The sequence below is a fragment of the Chanodichthys erythropterus genome, chromosome 20 (assembly GCF_024489055.1).
Source record: "Chanodichthys erythropterus isolate Z2021 chromosome 20, ASM2448905v1, whole genome shotgun sequence".
NCBI classification, from domain to species: domain Eukaryota; kingdom Metazoa; phylum Chordata; class Actinopteri; order Cypriniformes; family Xenocyprididae; genus Chanodichthys; species Chanodichthys erythropterus.
Window position 1 is genome coordinate 3,144,765 of NC_090240.1, and position 5,868 is coordinate 3,150,632.

The 5,868-nt window shown below is 37.0% G+C and overlaps 1 pseudogene; it reads left to right on the plus strand.

The window, feature by feature from the left end:
- The first annotated feature begins 1,881 nt into the window (after positions 1 to 1,881).
- LOC137009718 (putative nuclease HARBI1) lies at positions 1,882 to 2,941 on the plus strand (annotated as a pseudogene).
- The last annotated feature ends 2,927 nt before the right edge of the window (positions 2,942 to 5,868 follow it).

Genomic DNA, 5,868 nt, shown 5'->3' on the forward strand with positions numbered 1-5,868 from the left:
GATTGACTAGAATGCCCTGTTTTACTGTCATGATGAGTGAATATTGTAGAAAAATTCCAGTTAATACAAATTTACAAAGCCCCACAAAATGATGCTGTGGGGAGACAACAACCAATAAAACACAGACCTGCAACATTCTCATACTCATACTCATTACAGACACATGAATATTAAAATATGACCATGGAGATAGAAAAAAAAAGTTTAGGGCACCTTAAGCATTTTAAAAATCTAACCCTATATAATAACAAACTGCCAAAACGAGGGAGAAACGCGGAAGAACATTTAAACTGTCTAAAGGACTGTACACACCGGGACGAATATCGCACGCGTTTATCGCCAGTGTTTTTCGAGACGTTTTTGTGTTCATACCCAAGCGATTTTCACTGGCGATGCGCAGAGTGAACGTGCAAATTCACTCCCTGACAGTATGTGGCGCTTGTGCTTAAAGGTAGTGCAAATCAGACATGGGGACTTGTGACTTGGTGACTTGGGCTGCGTTCCAGTTCGGTTTTTAAATGCCCTTCCCTCGCTAACTTCACTCGCCCTGCGTTCCAATGTCCATACTATCCACCCTAAATAGTATGTGAGATTAAAATAAGTGTGTCCCAAAGCATAGTATGTTGAAAAGAGTATGGCAAAAGTCCCCGGATGGTCTACTATTTCCGGTTGATTTTCGAAGTGTGGATCCGTGCACACTATAGAGGCTAATATTGCCCACAACCCATTGCGCATTGGACGAGGATTCAGTTCAGAACTACAAACACGAGTAAAAAGTGTTAAAAAACTACAAAACATGGCGGATATATGCAATCGACGCTGAGAGATTTGAGTGACTAATAATCAGTTTAACCTGATAGAAAATATATATGTAATGTTACCCGTGTTATTTTTCATCTGCAAATACCAATGTGGACTTTTATGAAGATCCGATAATGGCCATTAACTTTTAAATGCATCATTATGCATTAATATGAGGAGAGTTCTCCACATGAAAGACCCGCGACTGCAGATCAACGTGCTGCATTTCTCTCCAATACGGTAGGAAATTAGCTAAATGAAATGTGGAGGAAGTAAGATGATTGACAGGCCAGTTTACGGTGACAGGATGCGACAGAGAGAAAAGACGCGATTGTATGACGTGTTAGTATGTCCCAAAGCTTGTCTACTCTTTTACTACACACTCAAAAGTAAGTACTTTTTGTTCACAGAAAGAGTACATACTTTTAGGGCGTAGTATAAGTAGGCGAATTGGAACGCAGCATCGGTCTCGTTGACTCGGATGTACGTCATTGCTTACGTTGCACGAGTGCCCACTTCTGACGGAACCTGCAATGGGCTGAACTGGAACGCCCTAAGCCCTTGATCACATGGAAAATAGAGCCCGCAGTGGAGACCGTGGTCGCTCTCTCATTAGGAGTAGTGTCACTTTGCGGAATTATTTGGCAATTTCTGCACCTGAAAAGAAAACGTTTTCAGAGACTGATGCAATCCCAGATTAAGGTTGTTTATTTGTAACAGTATTGTGTTTTAATAATTTATTGTTATTTCTATTTCATTTAGAACCATAACTGCATAAATTTGAATGCACAATACCATCTGTTAAAGAGCTATTTGCTATTTGTGACTATTCACTTTCCTTCAGTCTACCATAGTCTTGATTATTATTGCAACATATATGGTTAGCTAAATTTAAAAATTCACTTGTCATTTTCACCTTAATTACTCTATTATTTATTAACTGTCCTATTAAAGTTTTAATTTGTGAAGTCATGTACTAATAATGAGCCAATGTTATGTACTAATATATGTATTTATTATTATTAAATCATTATTAGATGCAGTTTATTGTTGTTATTGTTATTTTTCGTGTTATTTTAAATGAATATTTATTCTTCCAAATTTCAGCACCAAAGGCAAATCGTAAAGGTCAACCCCAGTGTTCCAGTGCTTCAGATTTATTTTGAAGAAATTATGGACACAAAAACTGACTTCAGACTGTCTCGAGATGCCATATCTATGTTGGTTAGACTACTTGGCATTAAAAAGAGGCATGGTTGGAATCCTGTTGTTGAGGTCCTTGTGTTTCTCTATTGGCTTGGGCATGGGGCTTCTTATAGTGTTGTGTCTCGTGTGTTCTCCATTCCAAAGACCAGTGTCTTTCGAATTGTCCATTCAATTGCCTTGAAAGTTGTAGCTCTACGAACCAAGTGTATTCAGTTTCCTAAACCTCAGGACTTTCACAAAGTTGGAGAAGAATTTGCCAAACTGGCCCATAGCCATTTCTTCAAAAAGTGTGTGGGTGCCATTGATGGGTGCCATGTTAGAATAAAAAAACCTGTAGGACCAGATGCACAGGATTACTTCAATCGAAAGCTCTTTTATTCTGTTCAATTACAGGCCATATGTGACAGCAATGGAATTTTTCTGGACACTTTTGTTGGGTATCCAGGATCAGTCCACGACACAAGAGTACTAAAAACAGTCCAGTATACACAGAAGCTCTCTATATCCACCAGCAGGATATTTTATTCTAGGTGATGGTGGTTACCCATGCATTGAACATCCCATATGCATTATTACACCATTTAAAGAACCTGTGAGGGACGCCATTGAGGGACGTTTTAATGCCCATGTTTCAAAAGCCAGGTGTGTAATTGAGAGAGCATTCGGGATGATGTAGACAAGGTGGCGTAGTATCTTCTTTAAGGCCCTTGAAGTTGACTCCCATTTTGTACCTGACATCATCACATCTTGTACAGTATTGCATAATATATGCCTTGGGGTTGGGGACGTGGAGGATCCTGAACCTGCAGAAAATGACGTGGGACCATTTCCTCAAATGGGCCCTGGAGACCTGAGTGGAGCAGCTCTGAGGAACACACTCACTCGCCAGATTTCGGCACCCAGAACCCAGCTCCATGACCACAATTACTTGTAGGCAGCAAACATTTCTTTCATAACATTTTTTTGATGTGTTCTTTTTATTTAAGGACTTTGCAGTGTAAACAGTGAAATTAATTCAAAATATTTCTTGTCATTTTTTTTTTTTTTTTTTGTCAAGAAAACATACAAAGTATGTAAAGTCACAATGTAAATGTGCCATATTAAACTGAAATAATGCACTTAATTTTTTCTCTTGTCAATAAGTAATTCTTACACATTTTAAGAACACATTTTAAATATTTTTATGAAAATATGGCAACAAATCAATTAACAAAAACTAAATATTATGCAGATACTGTATAACAGGAACAATTCTTATTCCTTTTTTTAATATTGCATTGCTAGTGCTTAGAACTGTCAGCCAGCTTCTCTAGAATGTCTAGGAGGCGGTCAGTCTGAGATTGTAGATGCTGAAACCTCTGTGCATCTCTGTCTGCCTCCCTCTGCATAAAATTAAGCAAAGAGTCTTTCCTTCGTCTTTTTGGTGTGGGGGTTTTGGGGCTGTTGCCAGAGGAATCAGATGGGGAGGCAGGCGAGAGAGCAGTGGCTGGTGTGACAGAGGCTGATGATGTTGATGGCTGTGGGTGGGGTTGGCTACTGGAAATGATGGCTGCTGTTGATGGCTGTGTGTGGGTTGGAGAGTCTGGGGCCACAGGTGAAGGTGGATTTGGTATGTGAGAGGATGGCACCGGCTGGTTGGATGAATTTGGAGGGGTTGCCACAGCAGATGAAATTAAAACAGGGGGAGTAATGCTGGCCCTTGCTCCAATAGTGGAATGCATTAAAGTAAACCACCTCCATGTGCAGGCACTGGGTTCCCCCTGATCTGTTCCAGTGCCAGTTGGTGGGTTCCGGAGCTCCTGAATAAGGTTTGAAAGAACAGAACCGCATTACAATTTACAATTTCAAAGTTTCCAACAGCAACTCAGCACTTAAATGTCAGCAGCATTTTTTTAAAAATTCAAATTACAGAACATTTGAATAAACATGCTACTTTATATTTTTTCTTTAAATTTTCCCATTTTTTTGAAGCCTGGGCACCTGTCACCTTTCCATCCAGCATCATTTCTTTGACAACTGTCCTGGCGAAAGACATAAATGACAGCTATTAATAATAATAATAACATGAATGTCCAGTATTCTGTTATTTCCAAAACAATAATTTTATTTTATGTGCAACAGTGAATAACACAGACATAATAATGTGCTTCAAAATAACAAAAAATGTGGCTTAATGACATTTCTGATAGAAATACTCACTCCCATGCCAGTTTGGCTGCATTTCTCCGGCCAGTAAACAGGCTGCCATTTGCTGCTCTTAGCTTTATAAGTTTTTCAGTGTCTTTATCTGACCCTACAATAACACAAACACTTGGCTGTAATACATTTGCACTGGGCATTTGGTTAAACATTCTTAGAATTTCTGTGTGGTTAATGTTAAATTATGCAAACAACTATTTTGTACAAGCTGGTTTATTATTAACCTTGTAGTTTTCTTTATTAATGTGTATTATTATTATTTTTATTATTATTTGCTTTGGTCCTATTTTCACAAGGAAGGTGTATATTTTCTAAACTCTTAGTGCAAAACTTCAAACTGATCACACTTGTAACACAGCTAGTCATTCTTTCAAAACCTCATGCTTTCGTTCTAGTTGTACAAATTTTCATTTGACATAATCACTGTTTCAAAACACAAGATCATTGTGATATGTAAAGAGAACATTTGGTTTAATCACAGAAACACAACAGTATGATCTTCTTTCAGTTTAGTACTTTTAACATTCAGTTAATTCAATAGCAAACAATGCAAGATACATGTTTCAAATAACCCTTGTTGCTGAAATATCTATGCAGGCTACAGATGCCACAATTACAAAATACACTTGTAATATTATTTATTCAGTCCGTTATGAAAAAAGGAGTAAAGTATGACACAGTCATAAGGTTTTAACAGTAGAACAGAGTTTGCTGCCAATACAGTAAATGTTGTCACTGTACCATATGACTGAATCCATACTGTAGTTGACCTTTATAAGGGTGAGTTATAGTAATGTGGCAGTCTCTATACCATGGTAAAACCTCTTTTTACAGTATCACGTGGCATTCTATAATGCAAAATGATGCCATCTGCCTCCCTTCTTCCATGCATCTCTGATCAATCTGATGTAATACTGTACAGTTAGTGACTATTTCTTTTTCCTTTTATTCTGTCTTGTAAAATACAAGGCCAAACAAAGTCTAAAATTACTGGTATTACCATACTTGTTGGGACATTTGGTTTACAACACAGTGTTTACCAAGACCACACACACACACACACACTTTGAAAATTGTGGTTATCTTCTAAGATAAATTTCTCATAATGCAAAAATAATTCATTAAATTTGATTATCCATATCAGAAATTGAAAATAAGTTCTATAGAAACTATGCCCATAGAATCAATATCTATAGAAATCTATAGGTGTACCAAATGATTAACTGATTAATCATTAAGATCAGTTGGATTAAATAATAGACAAATGTATTAAACTGAACGAAAAGAGATGCAAATGAAATGTTTGATAGTAATAGCATTATGAAAGGCAGTTACTATGAATGGAAAAATTTATATAGATGAAACACTTAGCCTATTTTGTATAGTGAAAAAGGTTATTTATGATTTTGAGTATTGTAGTAACACAATTGAAAATATGCTGAAATGTTTGAAAAAAGTGCACTTTTGATGATCTGTTGTGATATTAGTACTAAGAGTTTTGAAAATGTACCAATTGCTTGTGAAAATTGCACCAAAGCAATTAAAAAAAATACTGTAAGCCAATTAGGTCTTACACAACAGAAAAATGTAACATTACAATGAACAAATCTTAATCAGTTACAACCCAGCTAACACAGTTACGTTGTGACGACGTAACTGGAC